Raw genomic sequence first — 20,506 nt, 5'->3', positions numbered from 1 at the left:
ATTTTTCTTACAAAAAAAATGAGGCAGTACATGGCATTCTTCTTTTTCCAGTTGTTTATTCATTAAAATTAATATATAAAAAATTAGTAATATAAAAAAAATAAGTTAAAATATAAAGTTAAACAAATCTTCTCTCAAATGTCATAAAGACCAAAAAGCTAAAAAACAATGGAAAGTAAATTAAAAACATTCCACGAACGTATCAACGCTTTTGCTCATAAAGAAGCTGCTAAATCACTGTGCAAGCTTCGTCCAACCTGTTAAAAAATGCTCCCATCAGTAGGTCCAGGTATGAATGCTTTTCAAATCAACCACTTAATAAACCGAAAGTCAAGCTAGTGAACCCGCAAGTGAGCTAATTAGCTCACGGAATGGCTCACTTTTGCACGTTCTAATGCCGCGCGTTCACTCGCCCAGCTATCGGAAACTCACGCAACAGAGCCAGCCACGCGGTACGATACGCGCGCACACGCGGTTTCACCTTCGTCTTCGTCGGCGTACGCGCGTACATAGACGAGCGCGTGAGTGACCGTACGTTGCCGAGTCGACTAAGTAGCAGTGATGACGGAGGTTTGTGAGTGGTAGTAGGCGAGTAGAAGCAACACTGACGACGGTGGTGGAAGTAGCGTTTACGTGAACGTGGAGCAAAGGTGTGACTTTTGATGAGTAACGTTAATTTCTGTTATTTTGTGTAGATTTTATTTACAATCTAAACGTTAAAGTGTGATTTGTGGTATTTTGTGTAAAAAAAAATGCAAGAAATATAAGTTATTACTTTCTACTTTTCCGTGAACACGTGGGAAGGGTGCTGTTGTGCTCATCGCTACCTTAACACGCCAGTAACACGCATCGACCGCCTAGCCAGACGGGCAAAAAGGAACCGATGCCAATTCCTCCGTCCGTCCGTCCGGCGGGTCGTCGTCGTCGTCGTCGTCGGGGCTGATCGGGCGGATCGACGAAACGAGCAGAACCCGCGAGCCGGCGGCGGCGGCGGCCGTGGCAGCGACGACGGTGCGCGTTTTTGTTTGCGAATTCACCTTGCCGCGAAGTCAGTATTCTCGCGTTGCTGCAATCGAGCGGTCGTCCGCGTCCGTGTGTCTCTGTGCACGTGCGCATCAGTGTGTGAGACCGTGTTACGCGCGTGTGCGTGTGTGTGTGTCTGTGCGTGTATGTATCGAATACACGAGGAGTTTAAAGTTTTGTTGCTCCACATTTAAAAGCCAAAAAAAAGAAGAGCCGAACGGTACGCGCATCTCGTAATTGCAGTTTCTTTCTTTTTTTTGCCCAAAAATAAGCATGTGTTGTAATAGTAGAGCGCAACAGAAGAGGAAAAGAAATAATACGCAAACAGCTTACGCACGAACGAGCGTGACGTGAAGAAAAGAAGGTGTTCGTGATTCGTTTCACGGGTTCTAAATGAGAAGGGGGATTGCCCTGCTTTCCTTCACTCCCATCTCCTCCTCGTCGACCACTTTTGCCCTTATCGCCGTGCTCGTAATGTGTGTGTGTTTCGTTGTGAGGCAAGGCAAGAAGCACAACATCAACCGTTTGACGGGAAGATTTGTAAACTTGGGTGTGTGTGATTGTGTGTGGGTATGTGAGACCGGCGGCGGGAGGGTATTCGCACCTTTTGCATCCGGAGGGCGAGGTGGCGAGGCCTTTACCGTACGTGTTAACGCGCCCTCGCTCCTCTGCCGTTGCTGCTGCTCCGGCTGCCTCGAGCTCTCTCGTTCTCGCTCTCCATCGTCAGGTGTGTGCTGATTAGCCGCGGAACCGGCGATGTGACCATAAACCGTGACGCCACACACACACACACACACACACACACACACACACACACACACACACACACACACACACACACACACACACACACACACACACACACACTCACGTTTTAGGGTCCGCTGATGATGCCGCCGAGAGCTGGGGCTAGAGAAAGAGAGTGTAAAAGTGAAGTGAAAATGGTTTGTGTTGGTAGAAAATGCCAGCAAACAGGCGGTGTAATCAGCACAGTGTTTCTCTCGTTCGTTGCAATGCAGAAGTGGGTTTTTGGGTGTTTTTACTTTACTCCCCTCCTCATTACCGTGTGCGGTAACACATCGAACGGGGCTAGAACTCACCGAATGATCTTGTTACCGATCGAGTCCACTTTCGTTTGGGCAAACACCGCGTGATGAGTGGAAGATCATTGCCGCACTGACACATCGAGTGAGCCTATAAGGCCCTACTATCCCATTGCCTCACTCTTGCTTTTTCTCTTTACTCCTCAGTCTCCAATCCTCCAAGGACGCTTGGGCTGTAATGCCTGTGTTCCTTTCCATCTGAATATTGCTTCCTTTTACAGCTCACAGCTGTGAGCAGACCTTCTCGACCGAGTTCTTGTGCTGCCCTTGCTTACCTTACCTCAACATCTTTCCCTTTCGTGTCGAACTAAAAAGGGACGACCACCACATGTTCCTTTCCCACAGTGGCTCTGTGTCAATGTAAGTACACACACCCACACACACACACACAGTCACTGTTCTACTAAGGGGCCTGTTCTTCGGCCTCCCCGCTAGAAGTAACGCGCTCGTGTACAAAAGGCACCCACAAGGGAAGGAAGAACAAAAAACAGAGGAAAGGATACTTTTCCGCTTTTGTGTTTCAATTGCATTCGAACCTGCGTTACTGTTGAGTTCCCTGCCTTGCTCCGTTATGCCTTATGTCGCGTGTAGCTCGTCTTTTAAAGCACACAGCAGTCTGTGTGTGTGTGTGTGTGGGGAGTGCACGAAATTACAGAAATTACGATTGGCACACTGGTTCGTTCGTTTGCGATAAATCAAGAATAGCAAACGACGAAAGCTGTGAGCTCTTTGTGGTGTCCTCCGTGGTGTGTGTGTGTGTGTGTGTGTGCTCCAATCATTGCAGATTCGTTCGACAGCAAACGAATTACAGGTTGTCGTTTTTGCCATTGTCCTGGTAGTTTAAACCCATTTGTGATGCGATCCGAGTGCACGTGTGTGTTAGAGATGCAAACGTACACTAATGCCTTTTTAGATAGCGCACTCACTCATGCAGTGTGTTCCACAAAGCCAAAAAGAAGGCCGGTTTGCATTGTATTATCCTACGTCAGTTCAATTGCTGCTGCTGCTGCTGCTGCTGCTTGCCATTTGTGTGTAGGGGAACGATCAGGCCTGATCCGGCCGCACTAACGGCACGGCGTGTTTGCGAGAAAAGCATCAGTGTATTGGTTAACAGTTTTCGCACCATCACTAGCCACACTTAGGGCCACTGATTACGATGCTCTTGTTGCCTCGCGTGATGGTGGTGGTGGTGGTGGTGGCGCGGTGAGATGAGATCTCGTCTCATCTTATCACGCTCCCGCACCACCAGCAAACCATGTGATCGATGTGAGCTGTTAGCTGGCGCTCGATTGCCGTCGATTTTTTGTGTCTGCTCTTCCCAATATCTCGCCGCCACTGCGCTTTTGTTGCGCACCTACTGATCGTGCTGCGGATCGTTGCTCGATCAATATACATAAAGCATAAGCAGCGCCAGGGGAGCACACTCAGAGGGAAGCGAATTTCGAACAAGCGGTTGGCGTAGAAAAAAAAAATCACTGAACCAAACCACGCGATGGTGCGCCGAGCTCCAGCCGCTCTGTGTTGAACGGTTTAAAAATGGCATCTTCATCGGTGTATATGTTGTGTGTGTGTGTGTGTGTGTGTGTGGATGGATGTAGCATGCGGGGGTGGGTGTTAGGGTGCACCCGCAAGGCTATCAGTGACGCACGTTCCGTCTGCCGGCAGCCGTGAGCTTGTAAATTTTGCGGATAAGAACCTCCCGGTGCCTTGCCTTCTTTCGCACGCGCACCCACTTCTAACGGACGAGCGATGTCCCGTGTCGGGGGGGGGGGGAGGGTGGCAGAGGAGGACGCCCTTGCCCGTCGAGGTGAGAGAAGAGAGGGAAGTGGGGAGAAAGACGGCTCCCTTGAAATAGAGTAACCGCGCGCGCGGTTTCTTATCGTTCGCAGACCTGTGTATATCCCACCGTCCCCAGCAGTCAAAAATATACCCACACACACAATGGTAGTTAGCGTGTGTGTGTGTTTGTGCCAGAGGGTTTACTCCATAAGGTTTTGTTGGGTTCTTCTTCTTCTTATTTTCTTCTATTTCGCTCAAACGCTGCTCTTCTTCTTGCTCTATTCGCGGGTTCGCGGGTTGCCCACCGTCGCCGGGATTGTGTTCGGGGTGCTCTGCTAGACCGGCTGCTGCTGCTGCTGTTTACTGCTGTCACACATTATCGCACCTAATCAATCCCAGTTAGAGCGTCGCGCGGGTTTCATATCGAGTTGAGTGAATTGAATGGGGTGAGGGGGGGGGGTGAGATGAGAGGAATTGAGAGGGGGGTGTTTAAAGAAAACATAACAGGGCGAAAAGGTGAAGCTGCATTTTGGAGCACCCGAAGGCGAGGGTTGAATGGGAATGGAACAGTTTTGAGTTGTGGAATTGAGCAAGATTTCGAAGTTTTGGAGGAAAAGGAAAAATATATCCAGGTGGAAGGGAAAGCAATGCAATGATTTTGAATGTGTGTTAATGCTACGAGGAGAACATTATGTTCCTAATTAAATGTCTTTTTTGTGAAGATATCATATTGAATGTATTTAGATCTTATGATCGTCTTAAAACGGTCCTTAAAAGGTCTTATAATTATATTAAAACGGTCTTTGGTAGACTATGGACAGTTGATGGGCTTAAAACGGTCTTATAGTGGTCTTTAAACGGTATTTGAAATACTTTGATCTTATATGGTTTACATTATGGGCTTTCGAGACTTATTAAGTTTGTTTGTACAAGGGTCCTTGTAAGTCCATAGGTCCACAGTCGCAATCAAAGTCTATGTAATACAAAGATCGACTAATCCAGAGGTTGACCAAAAAAAAACCATGGGAAAAGTTTGACAGTTGGATCTAAATGGCTAAATAGACTACAGGTGGGTCCTTAGCTCTGATTTTCGTAGCCATTATAGGTGGAGATTTCTATGGAGTATGGCGGATAGGGAGTTAAGGTTGCTTTATGGACTTTGTGTGAGTTGCCAAGTAACTTTGGACCTTCTTGGCAACTCATACAAAACTCCATGCCACGTTCATGAGATGGCAATGTGTATTTTCACTAGATTTTGTCCAGAAAAAGGGCAATTGACTCTGAAAAGTGTTTGGTAGTGGATAACCACTTTTTCATCTTACTGTCAAAAACCAACGATGAAAGTGGACCAAAACCGAGCTATGATGCATAAACCTCTGTAATTTATAGATGTTGGTTGCAAGGTCCATATGAGGCTTGAACATACGACGAGCATGTTGTTAAGTCGTGCGAGTTGAGGACTGTACCACTGGATCGCCCCTATAACGGTCTTAAAACGGTCTTAAAACAGTCTTATGATGGTCTTAACACGATCGTTGGTAGACTTCTCTATACAAACGCTCAGAAATTACACAGATTTTCTTCAAAAAACGTTATAAAACAATAGTGAAGTAGCAGCAAAAACCAACAATCCAGTTGATGCTCGCTGAACGTACTCCTGTGTAATCCAATATACAGCGTGATATTTAAATTGCCTACCAAACCCCACCATTACAGCGAATTCCTCCACTTTCGGGAGAGGGACTGCCACAAATCATCTCATCTTTTGCCGTCATTCATACTGTTGTTCCCATCAGTTCTCCACCCCTCCATGTACCCCACCGGGTACTTTGTGGAGCTGCAGTGCAGAGCAGAGCACAGAAGCACAGTAGCCAGTTTACGGTTTGTTTACTAATTACACCACATTTTCGCACCACACATACACACACACACACACACAAATGTGCTCTTCCTCCCACTCATAAACCCGTGGAGAAAAAAAAAAAGATAGATTGTTGGCGGGGGAAAGGGGTACAGGTCTTTCTACAGCGGCCTCTGCTTGTGACCGTTCCAGAAGCGTGCACAAGACCGCGTTTGTTCTGGGCGCTTTCTGTACGCGCGTTTGCCGTAATTTTCCACTCGCTGTTTCTCTTTCTCACTCGCTCTCTCTCTCCCTCTCTCTTGCTCTCTATTTTCACCGTGCTTTATGTGTCCGAGCTGGATGGAAACGGTAAACAGAACGATCTAAGTGACCGGGCCGTAACCGTGCGTAGTACGGGGGAAACGATAGCGTACCTCGTGTCGTCATTAAAAAAAAAAGGTTCTTTTCGAGCAGTCCCCAGCGGTCGAGCAGTTTTCGCAGCGCAGCACCGGGCCAGGTGTAAAGGTGCACAGGGCGCGCCGAGAAACGCTGCGTGTGTGTGTGCGAAGCACTAGGAAAACAACACCCCTGGAACGTATATTTAGGCGTCCGTCTTTCTTGTTTATGTGTATGTGTGTACGTTTGTGTTCCCTTCACACCCTTTTTTGTAGATGGTTATTTGACTGTAATAGGCCTCCCCATTATGGAACTGACCTAGATAAGAAGGTTTTGCCTGTGCGGTATGTGAGTGTGTGACACAGTGCACAGTGATTCTACTTTTAGAAGGAACGCATCTCGAGGAACGCAAACAAAAAATGCATCGCTACAGTGGCTGTGTGTGAGACAGTGGGTGAAGTAAGTGGATGAAAGGGAGTAACTAATTGTTCGCCTTTTCGCGTGTACGTGTGTGCTGCATTTCGATCACATTCCTGTGCGTTTCACTCCACCGAGAAGGCGTTGTGCGAGATCGCGGCGATCGGAAGGGAGGCTGCCAAACACCTGCTGGAATGCACCAAGGTAAGTGTGTTGAACTCTATACGCCCCGCTGCTCTAGACCGAATGATGCATTGCACAGGCAGTCGCGCTCGCAGTAACGGGCGAAGGCACCGGGGTGTGACACGAGTGAAGACTGCGCGGTTCATGTCCATGATAGGGCTTCCGGAACGATGTGGGAAGGGTGTGCAAAACACATATTTCGAATACGTAGCAATCAGTTTAATTTGACAAATGGAGCTCTCGCTCCAAACATGGGACATGGGAACCTGTAAAACATATCGCGAGACGATGAGGTATTCTTGCTCCTTTTTGCCATTAGTTTGATAAAAATCAATAAAAGTCAAGCGAAAGATGATGTAGAGCTTACTTGGGACTTGGGAAACACTAAAACCCCCTTCAAATACACAGCATGAGCTTCCCATACGCATCTGCAGCCCCTTAAGCGTCACTTCTATTCCATTTCGATTCGAACTGCTCCCCCGGACATTCATCTCTAGCGAAGCAAAATTAATCATTTACGACAGAGCTGCCTTAAAACGGTATTGCTATTGGCCCCAAAAAAGGTTTTAACCAAACAGACTTTTAAAAGCTGTTGCTGTTGCTGCTGCTGCTGCTGCCCCATGCCAAACCTTGTACTTTTTTCGAAACCTCAACCCACCAACGCAAGTGAATATAGGTTGTGTTTCCCCCTTGTTGGGGGCTTTTTCATCCTTCCACTCCCTGCACACATGCAGGGGTTTTTACCTTTTTAAATTTCCGTTGAATGTGTATTTATTCCCCCGGGACAAACAAAACTTTTGCGCCACCAGGCGGCCGGGTGCAGCCAAAAATCGTGGGAAAACCCCAAATCCCGGCCACGCAGACACAGGCAGACAGGCAGTGGCGGTGTTTCGCAGAAATGGAAAGGGCTTTTCAGTATTTTGTTTTTTTTTTGGGAACCCCCGTCCCAGATGTAACCTGTTGCAATGGGAGAACCCGTGCTCCCGGGAAAGATGCTTGGGAAAAGCTTGTCAGATTCAGCAAGGATATCCTCCAGCAGCTCTCTCGCTCTCTTTCTCTCGTTCGCCTAAAGGGTATCGGATGTTCGGGTTTTCGGAGAAAATGGCAGCAAAACGCCAGCAGCTAAACATACGTGGCTTGCTCGCCCGCTGGAATGGGTTTTGAAAAATGCCAAATGGATCCGGACACAGGTGCGTTTGTGTGCAAGAAGGAGCAAGAAACTCGGCGAGTCTTAAAATACGGGTTAAACACAATCCGACAGAAGCTGCTTATTAATTTCTTCGAATCCAGCTCGCCCTTGGAGCTAATTAGCATGCAATTTGATATGCCTCTACAGCAGCATATTAATTAACTGTGATGAAATGTCACGTTTAGCACACATTATCTTCAAAATGGTACCTCGCTCACAGTTTGCTCACCTTTCGAAATCCCTTTCCACACTCTGCTCAGTGCTCGATGGAGCATGGTAAACAAATCCTCGGTGATTCGTTTGCTCAGTCCACCTGTTTGACGAGCGAATTGGAGGGGGGGGGGGGAGGGAAAACAGCTTTTTTAGACGATCGATTTATCGTCTGTCCCCATTGCCATTGAATCGGTTCGATTGTTGGTTGGCCCCTCAATGGGCGGGACGTGGAAATCGTTTTAAAGCACAGAGAGCGTTGGGCCCATTTCACACCGAGTACGGCAAGCGCAGCTATCAGCTACAATGGGCGAAATTGTGTCCCTTTTTTTTGGTTCTCTTTTCTGGAACTCAATTTCGTGGCAAACACCATTTGTGTTGCCCCCCCCAGGGTTCATGTGTGAGACTGTTCTTCACGTAGCCAAACCTGTGTTCATTTGTGGGGCAAATGCGGGCCTGTAAATGGTACAGTGTTGTGTGTGACACTGTAAAAGAGCAGCAGAAAAAAGCTCACTAAGCGGAAAAAAAACGACAGCAAAAATGTTTAAGTGGCACTGCGAAACTGTTGCACATAAAACACAACGACCGGTACTGTGTGCGTATGCAAATTGAATCGCTACCCGCGGTTCGCGGTTCCTTGTGCGTCTCGTGTGCGGTCTGGGGGAGGCCAATTTTCCACCCCGCTCGTTGTGAACGATCTTATCACTGGCGTATTTTTGATCACCTCTCCGTGTTTTTCGAAATGCAGCAATTATTTTCGGCTTGATCGGTGAAATTGGTAGTGGATTGGGGAAATGCAGCGAACAATTGTTTGTAAATATGATAAAATAGGTTAGAATTTATAGTTAAAATGAAAGTATAACTCATATAAAGTAATAATTTAAAAGAAAGTATCTTTTTCAGTATTTTCATCTATTTAAGTCTAATTAATTAATTAATTAAGTGCGTTTAACTAACAAAAATGATTGTAAACACTGACCAAATAGCCTCACATGCTGAGCCACATAAAAATACAGCTTAGAAACCATTATTTAAATTTGCACAACTCCTAGGTAAATGTTGATCCAAACGCACCCAACCCACCGATAAAGCCGGGCGTATTGCTCTTTCTCTCTCTGTGTAATGTTTACGATCGATTATCCCAAAATGGAGCGGTTCTTTTTTTAAACAAAAAATTTTGCCGCTATTTCCACTCTCTGCTTGTGTCTATCTTTTTTTTTACTATTTTTGTTTTGCTCTCTTCGGCTGCTAATGTAACGAAATAATGTGCCATGGTCATAAACAGCTGTACATCGCCTCCTCCTCCTCCCCGCCGCTGTCGTTTACATTCTTACACAGCAAAACTGGAACAACAAAAACAACTGTGAACAACAAAAGCAAAGGCAGCAGTAGGGGCAAACGGGGCAAAATGAACATGCATTATTTAAGCATTATTTCACAGCATAGAATTATTCCAATGCTCAAAATAAATTCATTGGAGCGTTCTATGAGCATTATGTAAGTTTTATAAGCCATAAATTACAAATCATTAAGAAAAATACAAATAAGATTGAGCAGCATATTTATGTAATTTTTGCCACTTGGAAAATAAGCTTTAAGGAATGCATGCAGTGCTGCAAAATGTCACTGTCAAGGTCATAAAAAATCTGACTGCAACAATATCCATGTCCGCGTCACGTACTAAATTGTGATAATCAATGGTGAAACTCAAAACAATTGATGTGACCAATGCACGATAAGTGACATTTTTACGACCGGCTTGGTCAATCACTATGTCATGACTGTGATCACTATGACCTTTTTACAGTATGACTATGAAAAATCACTATGACTTTTTTACTGTGATCAGTTCTGATAAAAGTCACTGATATAGTCATGATAAATTTCGACAGAAACAAAATAACGTCAGCGTCGCGAGCTCTACTGTGATGATCAGAGGCGAGACTCAAACAGTTGTTGCGACCATCAAATGCTTGGTGACATTTTGTTTAGCATCCAACTCTTGGTCAGTCTATTGTTCGTGACATTTTCAGTCGGAGATCATCCCAAATTTCATGGGAGATATGCGGTACGTGCGAGTGGTCCCAAGAAACAAAATGAGCATGGTTTCTCGCTCTGTTTGACCCGACAAACAACCAAAGAAGACAGAGCGAGAAAGAATGCTCATTTTGTTGCTTGGGACCAGTGTTGTTAGCGGTGACGTTCTTTGACATGAAATTGCCTACTTTGACATGATTTGAAGCTTCGCATTCAGATTTGGCTCTTTCATTCTACAGTCACGTAAAAAAATGTCGTTTGATTCGGCGACATTTTTTGGCGACATTCATTTGACTTTCATTTTCGAGTGCACTAGATCTCCTTCTCCTATGTAACACTTTTTTCTTTTAAATTTGTGTACTCAAGCAAGAAGACACTGATTTTCACTCTGGCCAAGTAAAAATATTTAATTTTTCAGTCCCTTACGATTGTTAAAGGCTCGAGGCAGTTCTGAATTCACATGATGAATGTCAATTGACATTCAAACTACATTTTTTTACAGTCATGTCATCGCAAAGACACTGAAGGTAACCATACAAATGAAAGTCGGTTTTCGTGTCATGGCAACAGTGAATGTGATGAACGAAAAATGATTTTGACCAGCAGCCTACTGCGAACGTCAAAAAAAATGTCAACAGTTTACAACACTGCTTGGGACTACATGCCAAGTACATTCCAAGAATATCGTGAACATCACCGACAGAAAATGTCTTGACCAAGTGAGTGAGACCAAGGGTTGGGTGCTAAACAAAATGTCACCAAGCATGTGAGTAGTCCACCAACTGTTTGAGTCTTACATCTGATCCTCTCAGTTGTGAACGTTAGCTGATTTGAGCTTCGTTTCAGTCGTGAGTGTTGGTAACTGAAACAGTGGCACGTGGCAGCACTGTGCACAGCCTGAAAAAATCATGATTATCATGACTTGTATTCGATGGTGAATATATCGTGATTTGTAGAAGTGTTTAAAATATTATCAGGCTATGTAGCAATTTTAATGCATAGATCAATGATGGAGGCATATAATAATGTAAGAATACTAGTGTTTTGAGGCAAATTCAAAGGAATATTAAGTGATCTGGTTATCATGCCCATTTTGTCCTGCTTTCCCCTACACACGCTACGTCGATTTTGGTGGGATACATAGAAACACGCGGCGAGCGTGTTGAATTTCGTGGTTTTTTGTCGAAATATGAAAACACACGCGACGAGATACTAGTGGGGTTTTCCGAGTTGGTGGGTGGCTGGATTTAGCGGCCTTAGGCGGGCCACACGCGTGTAACCTAAAATGATTTCACATCGTTTTTTCCTCTCTTTCTCTCTCCAGTTGATGGTTGCACGCGCTGTTTGGAAAATGTTTTACATCCCCGGAAGCGACCGATTTTCCATTTCCAATTTCTTCTACATCCTCTGGATGGGATGTGTATTTGTATGAGTCGATGCCTTTTTTTGTTTCTTTTTGTTTTTGCTGTTTACTGTAACGAAACGGTTCCATTTCTTCTCGTTACTGGGGTATTTTTTTCGTCATCGCTTTATGTGCCGCCTGTAATGCGATGTAATTGATTTTATCGATCGCAAAATCTCGCGAGGAAAAGCTGACAGTTGATCGGCTTGTGTTTTTTTTTGTCCACTGTGGCAGAAGTTGGGGCATGGGAAAGTAGCGTGCCAATCTGGTGATTGAAAATATGAATTTCGATGGAATTATGTTTGCTTTGTTTGTAGCATTTCGAGCAAAAGACAACGAGCAAATGTGCTTCAAAAGCACTTTAAAGTGTCTCGATGTTTGTGTTTGATCGATGTTGTGAGTTCTTCTTCAACCATCCACTCTGATTCAATTATCAGCCCAAAACTTGGCGGTTTGTTCGGTAAGAAGCTTATTAAAGTGTCACCAACGTTGTAAAACTGTTGTGAATGAACACATTTACAAAAAAAAACAAATGCCCTTGGAGCGATGGTAGAACAACGCTTCAACGACACCAACGTATCGTACGTTTCAAGGCGTGTTGCTTCTCCGCCGTCGTGGGTAATAAAATTTGAATCTGATAAATGTAACATAAAACATATGGCAATTACCAATGGCGCTGGGGGCGCTGAGAGAGCGACCACGGCTCGTAGCACATTTTTTTTTACGATTTTTGTGACATTTCCCACAGTGCTTTCCGTCGGCTTCCGGTGGGAATTTCACTGTCAAACGCGTTCCACTCCCTCTGTAAAACTCGGTGTCGATCGTGTTTGGGTGCGTGGTGTTCACCTCTTACCCTCATCAACCCATCGCCCTTTCCATCTTAAAACGGACCGGGCGTGACAACGAAACAAATGAGTGTGTGAGATCGTGTGTGACCGGAATCGCGGGTTGTTTCTGTCGCGTCTCGTTAGTGGTCATGATTCTGAAAAAGATTTGTGTTCTTTCTATCTCTCTCCCTCTCTCTTCTTTTTCGTGATACACACACAAAATTACAAGGTTTAGCAAAACTTGTGCAATACAAAGCCATTGACATGCAAAAACAGGCGTTTTCTTTGAAAGCGCTAAGCATGCTTGAAATGTGTCGAGATTTCGCCTTCTGTGCCATCACGTTTGGCTCTGTTATTGCGGGGAAGTGGCAACAACCGTACCGCTGTTCCGATTTGCACGAAAAGAAATCGTTCATCTAAAACCCCTAAAATCTGTGTGGTGACAAGAACGACGCACACGAAAAGCAAAATTCGTTCACGAGAACAAGCAAAAGCAGGATTGGCTTGTGCGCGCGTCATCCTTAGCTACTTCGCCATTGGCATGCCTCGGACGGCCAGTTTCGGGTTTAGAGATACGGTTGAGTTTGCATATTTTTAGAGCGGAAAATTATGACAAGTTGGGGAAAAATGAGGTTTGTTCGTAAGGAATTTTTAATCAAGCTGATGTGTCTTGCTCCCCCTGGGGTGCCGAGGTGACTTCAATTTTCCCAGTTCGAGGGTTTGTTGGGCTGGCTGAAGGGTGCAGGATTGGCAATGGTGGGATAATTTGAAATTGGCCTGTGAATGTTTGCAATTTTTGAGAATTGACGGACTTTTTTTATTAATTGTAAATTGAACCGATTGCACTTGGAATCACAGGTAAAGGACTATAAAATAGAAAACAATTTCTAATATCAAAGAAAATACAATCCGTAATGTTATTTGCCTAAAATGCTCCAAATAACGTAATGTTGCAACACAAATAGCATAACTTTAGGCGTTTTTCTCTCTTCATAATTTAACGGACATTTAAACGAATTAATTCCGCACATTTCCACAGCAATATTGCCTCGTTGACTGCCTGTTTATAACCTCTTTTATTGACTGTATCATGAACGTCGCTTGGCGATGGCGACGATTACTACAAAATTTAAACGACCAAACTATGGAACGCATCGTTTAATGTGATATTCACGGTTTCGCGTGGTTTGGTTGCCTAACATGTTTGGCGCGCCTTGCTTTAAACGAGCAGCTACTTGTTGTGGCCAAGTTTGAGTACGCTTCAGGCCACCGACAGTATTAAATCGACAGTATATTTTGTTTCACACACGATTGCAAGCAAAACCATCACAGGAGAGCGTTGTTCAAACGGTTCCAACTAAACCCATATTTATACACCCCCTCATCATCCCATCCCCTTGGAATGTATGTACCGTTTATGTGCGTTTGTGGGCGTGTATGTGATGTGTTGTATTTTATTCTCGAAACGATATATCCTTACCACCAGCGTTCAAGGGTAATGTGTCTTCTTACAGAAATAGCATCACGCGTCCTGGCATATCCTTTGCTGAATCTCCCGCACACTTGAGCCCGGGACGCACCGTAAACCGTGTGGTGCGAGTTTTCTTAGCAAGACTGAAGCGTGGCCGCCTGTCCCAACGTTATGTACTCGTGGAGGACCATTACTGCGGTCATAATTAGCTGCCACCCTAACAAGCAGTTTGGCCCGGTCGGCGCTGGCTTTACAATGAAGAAGCTACGCCAGAAGTAGAGAGCGTCGCCCGCTCAAGTGCCGCTGGAGAGCGTTTGGACGGTAAAACGATACTCACTCGGCACTATTTTCAAAAATGGGTTTGGGTAGGAAGGTAAAACACACATGGCTTGCGGTTTAAGGATCCTGTTTGGTGTAGCTACACATGTCACGTTGCTTAAACAGGCGTTGCTTTTATTAATAATGCGATAAAAGTCGGGCTCGTCGAGGGTTGTCTGTTGCGGCTGGGTGGTTGTACATCCCTTTTTTCGGGACAACTTTGGGGCATGGGGCGTATACCACTTAAAACAATAGTCCCTTAAATGGGTGTGGGGTGTAATTTTCGGACTTAGTTTTACGATTGGATTAACAGCTGTAAATTGTTTGCATTTTTAAGAAGAATGTTTGTGTTGGATGAGTCCGATACGTTTGCAGAACTCACACAAAGTAGCAGTTCTCTTTGTTAAGGACGCAAGCCAGCCTGTCCTAATGAGGTTGATAACTTAATAAAGCGAAAGGAAAAACTTTTATTCCAGTTCTTATCTGTTCTTTTCCTCAGAAAAACCCGTCCAGCACAAAACCCCGCACATTGGCTGGTAGTGTCCTCGGGCACAAAAGTTCAACAGAAAGTAGGCCAATCTGTGCCCTCCGACCCCTTCGGTGTAGCGACTCTATTCAAACCCCGTCGGAACGGTGTGTCGTTTGCGGTTATGTTACCACACGGCTCTCGTTTGCTGGTCTCTCTTCTCCACTTTCCGGGGGAATTGAGTCGTCCCTGAAGGAGATGATGAGTGTTGGTTTGTAGAAGCGATTGCAACGAGCCGGTGAAATGTCTAATTAGCTCGTCGCTCGTCCGTACGCATCGCTGACAGTCAGACCGACCGACTAACGACCGGTCAATGACAGCCGCATGGGACATGGTATTTGAAGGGCGGGGGAAAATCCGTGCAAACCCCTTAGGGGAAAAAAAATGACATTGACGTTTCATCCACCCGTTTTACGTTCGTTTTACGTTCGTTACTTCTTTGCTTGGGATAATGGTGGACCTACAATTAGTACTGAAATCGAACAGATATTACCGTGATCATCGCTTAAATGCTCTATCAAATGCTTCCAACTTAAAGGTGATTAAAGGTGCTTTTTCTAGAAAGCCGATCACGATGATGGCTACACGCAAACTGATAGCAATTGTTTCTGCTCTCCCCTTTCCATTCGCTTATTTTATTGACAGTTACTGATTGGAATACGATTGTTTGCAGGCTTTCTTTTCGATAAATTTGAATTCACTATTTCGATACATAAATTCAACGTCACCTGACAGCTTCCTTGTGGCGTGAGAAACCTCAATAATGGCGTTGAGTTGGTCAGTTGCTGCAGCACAGTCACGAACATTCGTTTCATGAGGCTTTCACGATTCGTTCTCTGTTATTCCAGCCCACGATTTAAATGTGCTCCGCTTCAAAAAAAAAAAAAAAAAAAAAGGAAAAGCGATACCTCCCCAGGATCTATTAATCTATACTGCTTCTCGCACTCAGCCAGCCAACACTGAACCCGCAGCTCGATTTTTATCGATCAGCTGGGTGGTATGTTTTGTGGCGTGATAAATAGTTATGGTTTTCCAGTGCTTTCTGTGCCGAAACCGAGGCCGAAACCACCGTCGCCCTAAACGCCATGGAAGATTAAGCCCAAACCAGGGCCAGGAGCGACACTTTATGTGCGATCCGTTTGAGTGTTTTCCTATCCCGGGCGTAGTTTGGAATGGACGAAAGAAGGTAAAGAAGGTTAAACTTCAACCGGTCTGTTATCGTTTATGGATCGTTTGGGGCTTTGGGAAGGATACTTTTGTACCTCCTCTCTCTGTCTCTCTCTCTCTCTCTCTCTCTCTCTCTCTCTCTCTCTCTCTCTCTCTCTCTCTCTCTCTCTCTCTCTCTCTCTCTCTCTCTCTCTCTCTCTGACGGATAAGTTTTGGAGGTCGCGACATTTAGAGTTACTTTTACTGTCTATGGTTCCCTGTGAGAGGAAAAGAAGATAAAACAGGGATAGCGATATTGTATCTAAATTTTGGAAACTTGCAAAAGGAAGCAAAATAATGGCTTCAAAACATTATTGTAAATATAAGTTAAGGTTTTTGATCCACACAGTCTAGTGAAGTACAACAAATGCATCGAGACGCCCAAAAATCCATCTTTTTCACGTGGCGCATCATCAAACTGACTCTCTCTCTCTCTCTTAAGCCATTCTGAATGCTGTCTAAGCTTTAATCGGTTTGCATGCTCGGTTCGAGATAAGGGCAAGAGCTGAAAAAAAATCATCCACCTCTACCCAGCCTCGGACGGGTATGGCGCGCACATCAGCAACAATAGTAGTTCCCGTTTTTGTATTCGGTTTTTTCTGCCCCAACTTACTGCTCAGTGCGCCTCAACCCCATGGAATCCACGTGTTGCTGTCAGCCGGTATACTATCAGCGATCAATCACGAATGCACGAAACACACACGCGCGCGCGTGAGAGCTCCATCGCTCCTTCCCGCCACCAACCCATTGGATGATAATAATCCCCAACGACGGTAGGAAAAAGCTTCCCGGAAAATTCCACCGAGCACCGGAGGCGCCGTTGTACGAGCGAGGGTCGAGGGAAAATTAAGTTCATTTGTGGTAAGGCAACACCGAAAAGAAGAGAAGCAGGAAGCATACTTATGAATAGCTTGATTAGATCGATGTGTGTGTGTGTGTGTGGCAGGGTATTCCCATTTTCTTCACCCTTGTACGTACGTTGAAAGGACTTCCGACTCCCGTTCGAGTCTGTAGAGACCTCGGAAAAGGGGGAAAAAAAGTTGGGGCGTTGGAGCGGACGGAGCGTTCGAAGAAAGCGAAGAAAAGCGTCGGATAAAAATAACAAAACCCTTTTACCTTTCAGGACGGTAACGCACAATGTAATGTATTCTTCGTACACGAGCGCGCCGGTCTCCCGCGCCGGTCTCCCGCGCGGAGCAACCTTGAGCTGTCTGATATTATACACAAGGCGTGATACCGTGTGCCGTGACACTTTCGCTTATATTCTGTACGTCCTTTTCAATGGTAATCAATAGCCGGGTGATGAAGGACGCTTTCGGGGGAAGAATTTAAGGGGTAAGGTGGTGTCGGTGTAGATGAGCTTCACGAGGCAAAAACCTCCCCAGGATTGTGTTGGTATCAGCACACAATTCTGCAAAACGCATTCTGCAACGAAAACATTACGACGCTATGACATTCTAAAAAAGTAAGTAAAGGAAGTAAGGAACATGCCACCAACTTTTTGTAACAAATTCGGTTTCCCGAAGGATGGTTTTTGCCCTTCGTTGGCTACGATCGATCTCTGTCATCTACAGCACGGACGGCAGCCAATGAATGTAATCCTCCCTGGACACGGTCGTCCGTTCCAGGGGGGCTTGTCTTTGGGCAAGCTCTCTTGCGAAAACTCTCCTCCCGAAAGCACCACATCACACTTGACTCCTGTGAAGTGGCAATTGATATCGTCCAGGTGGAGTTTTTTGCGTGGTGGTGTGTGTGTGTGTGCCAGTTTTTCCTATCCACTCTAGCTTCAGCACTTCAAACAGCCAATGATGTCTTTCAGGGCCCGACTCTTCGCCGAACGCTCCAGAGATCGATTTTGATCCAGTAAGTTAATGGAATGTTCGTTATTACTACGAACCACCTCCAACCCTCGGTTGTGGCAAGAACAAGGAAGAAACATTTTGCGCAAACTGGACACACAAAAAGGCAACACTGTCGTCTGTGTCTGCAGCTGAAGTTATGCTTTATGATGGCGCAAAACGTAATGCAGAAACGGATCGGAATGTGTAAATTGGAATTAGAATTAGAAGAAAAACTGATTGCCAAATTAAATTGCTACCAATGTCTGATGGGGGAAATTCCTGGAATGTTTTTGTGATGTTGATTTAGTTTCCTGGAATGGGGTTAGTAAGGCTACTGTTTCGGCGCTCTATTTCAAATGTATTCTTCATAAATCTTTCAGACAAGTCTGCATCAAACTATTATTAGAATACATTACCCTTCCATGGTGACACACAAGCCACCGTACGCCATGAAGGTTGTATCGTTTTTTCAACCTCAAAACTAAACGACCACATTCGGCTATAGCTAATGAAATCAGCTTTCCTCCATTAGTGCGCAACCATTGCAGTGCGTTGTGTCGTACCGCGCCGACACAACTTGCACTAATGCCCCGCAAACGCCGAGATTCTTGCGGACGGTAGGGGGCCATATTTCTTTCTAAATCCTACCCAAGGTGGATGGCATTCCTAGCAGGCTCACACGTAGCAAATGGCAAGAGATACACCATCCAGGAGACACAACCATCCCAGCAGGATGCATCAACTTCCCCCGGGCAGATACGTTAATATTCTTGCGCATGGTTAGATTTTTAGGTTAGCAAGAACCTGAAAAGAAGGGAATAAAGAAGGTACGGGGGAATGTTATAGCAAAAATTATGCATTCACGCTGCATACACTGGATGGTGGGTTTGCGAGATTTTTTCCCTCTGCCCTGGGTGCTGTGTCGCTGTTGCTCTTTCTTCTTTGCAGTGGTGTAATAGTTTCCCCTTTGCTGTTCGTTCTAGCAGCTATCCATTATTCGGTTCTCCCACCGGCGTTACAGTGATGGTAAGGGACCATGATTTTGTTGGTCGCTCGTCCATGAATGCTTCTAAACCGAAAGGGGGGATAACGAGAAAAAATGAGCTTTCACGGAGGGAGAGAAAGACACATATAGCATGCCAAAAGTGACAGCATTAAAGCTTTAACTTGAGCTGGAAATGTAAGTAATATTTATTGCACCCGGGATGGACATAGTTTATGACGTTCGTGAGCCTTACGCTAAGGAGAGCCGGACTGAGACAAGGATTTGCAAAGAAGAGGAGGAGAGTTTGTGTTTTTTTTTGGGCTCCATTTCATGTAATCGAAATCAACAAGTGGCTTGCACTGCAGTGTGATGAACAAGCCGACTGGGGTTGGACGTTGAACCGGAGCAGAAGGTACCTCATCCGCTGGTGCGTCATTAGCGGCGCGTTTCGTATGCATTTCCCCTTTGCACGTGTGTCAGACCTGATTGTCAGTTTCGCAAAACGAGATCGAAACAATAGCTCATTACAGGGGTGGACAGGCCTCCTTGGCCTTTGGACGATGATAATAGTCAACAGGCGCATGAGGTTACTTTCCGCACGCTGAGGACAGTGTCGCACGATAACCGGATAACGAGACGTACGTCATGGATTGTGCAGTAAAGCAAAGTAGCTGGACAAAGTTATCTCTTTCAAAGAAAAAGATATAATCCCGGATTTAAACAGCCAAAAATGACGTAGTTGAGTCGCACTCCATCCAAAAAATTGAAAAAAGAATCACCCCATCGTCTCACACAGTGGTAATGAAATAATATTCGCTAATCCCCCTGTTACGTAGGTCGTAGGTTTATTTCTTTCATCAAATTAAATTAATACTTAACACGCGCACCGATGACGCAAACCCCCGCTCGCCAAAAAACCAATTCGTCTTCATATGCTTAACACGGGACCAATTGATCAACTCGCACGCGTTTGTTATTGTTTTAAACCGCGCGAGGTTCATTCCGCACCACCCAATTTATCGTTTGGTTTTTCATATCACTGCCACCACATGAGCACATGGTGTTGCTGGTGTTGTGGCCGTGTACCACTCTAACCATTCCAATCTAACCTCGTTGAGGGTGGTTGTGGGGGTTCCGCACGCCCTGAACTTGCACATTTGTCCACGTTATGCTCTATTACGGGACATTTCTTTTTGAACGGCGAACGGCGAGTATCAACTAGGCCACCTTTGCCTCCACGCCCGGTTGCCTTGTGGTGGAGATCAAAACCGAAATGATGACGTCAATAAGAGGTTCCACAATGGCACTTACTTGCCGCGAGGAGGAGAATCAGCAGAGTGACGAAGGGTTTTGTGTGATTTTGTGTGTTGACATTCGCAAACCTATTGCTAAGGGCTGCTACTCGTCGTGCTGACCGTTCGTTGGTTTGATTGTTATACTTTCGAAACAAATGTGTGTGTGTATCGGGGAATGGGGTAAAGTTTGACGTCGTCTGTCTGCGCGTTTTATCTGGGCAGCTTGGGAAGGGGAGGGGGGCTTAATCCACCGGCCGTAACCGGTTCGGTTTTCTTTCGTTGAGCTTAGACGGCCGGAGGGCTTCAAGCTGAGGGCTTAAAGTGATATTAATTTGTAACAAATCTAGATGAACTGCTGACGCTGACTGGCTGTCGTCATCGTTGATGGATGAGTCGATGCTTGAAGAATGGGTAACAATGTATGGAAATGTCATTTTATATCATGTAAATGAAAAGCA

The 20,506-nt window shown here is 45.3% G+C and overlaps 1 protein-coding gene across 6 annotated transcripts in view; it reads left to right on the top strand.

The window, feature by feature from the left end:
• The first annotated feature begins 599 nt into the window (after positions 1-599).
• LOC121593573 (high affinity cAMP-specific and IBMX-insensitive 3',5'-cyclic phosphodiesterase 8) overlaps positions 600-20,506 on the top strand; it is a 141,491-nt gene continuing 121,584 nt past the window's right edge. For 3 of the 6 annotated variants that reach the window (XM_041916046.1, XM_041916047.1, XM_041916043.1), the window contains exon 1: positions 1,006-1,243. The gene's annotated coding sequence lies outside the window, so the exon portion shown is untranslated. Of the gene's footprint in view, positions 651-1,005; positions 1,244-6,514; positions 6,763-20,506 lie in introns of those variants that run through there. The other 3 variants (XM_041916045.1, XM_041916050.1, XM_041916044.1) reach the window with 3 other exon arrangements.

This window comes from Anopheles merus, chromosome 2L, assembly GCF_017562075.2.
Source record: "Anopheles merus strain MAF chromosome 2L, AmerM5.1, whole genome shotgun sequence".
In the NCBI taxonomy this organism is placed as follows: domain Eukaryota; kingdom Metazoa; phylum Arthropoda; class Insecta; order Diptera; family Culicidae; genus Anopheles; species Anopheles merus.
This window is presented reverse-complemented; position numbering and strand designations above follow the sequence as displayed.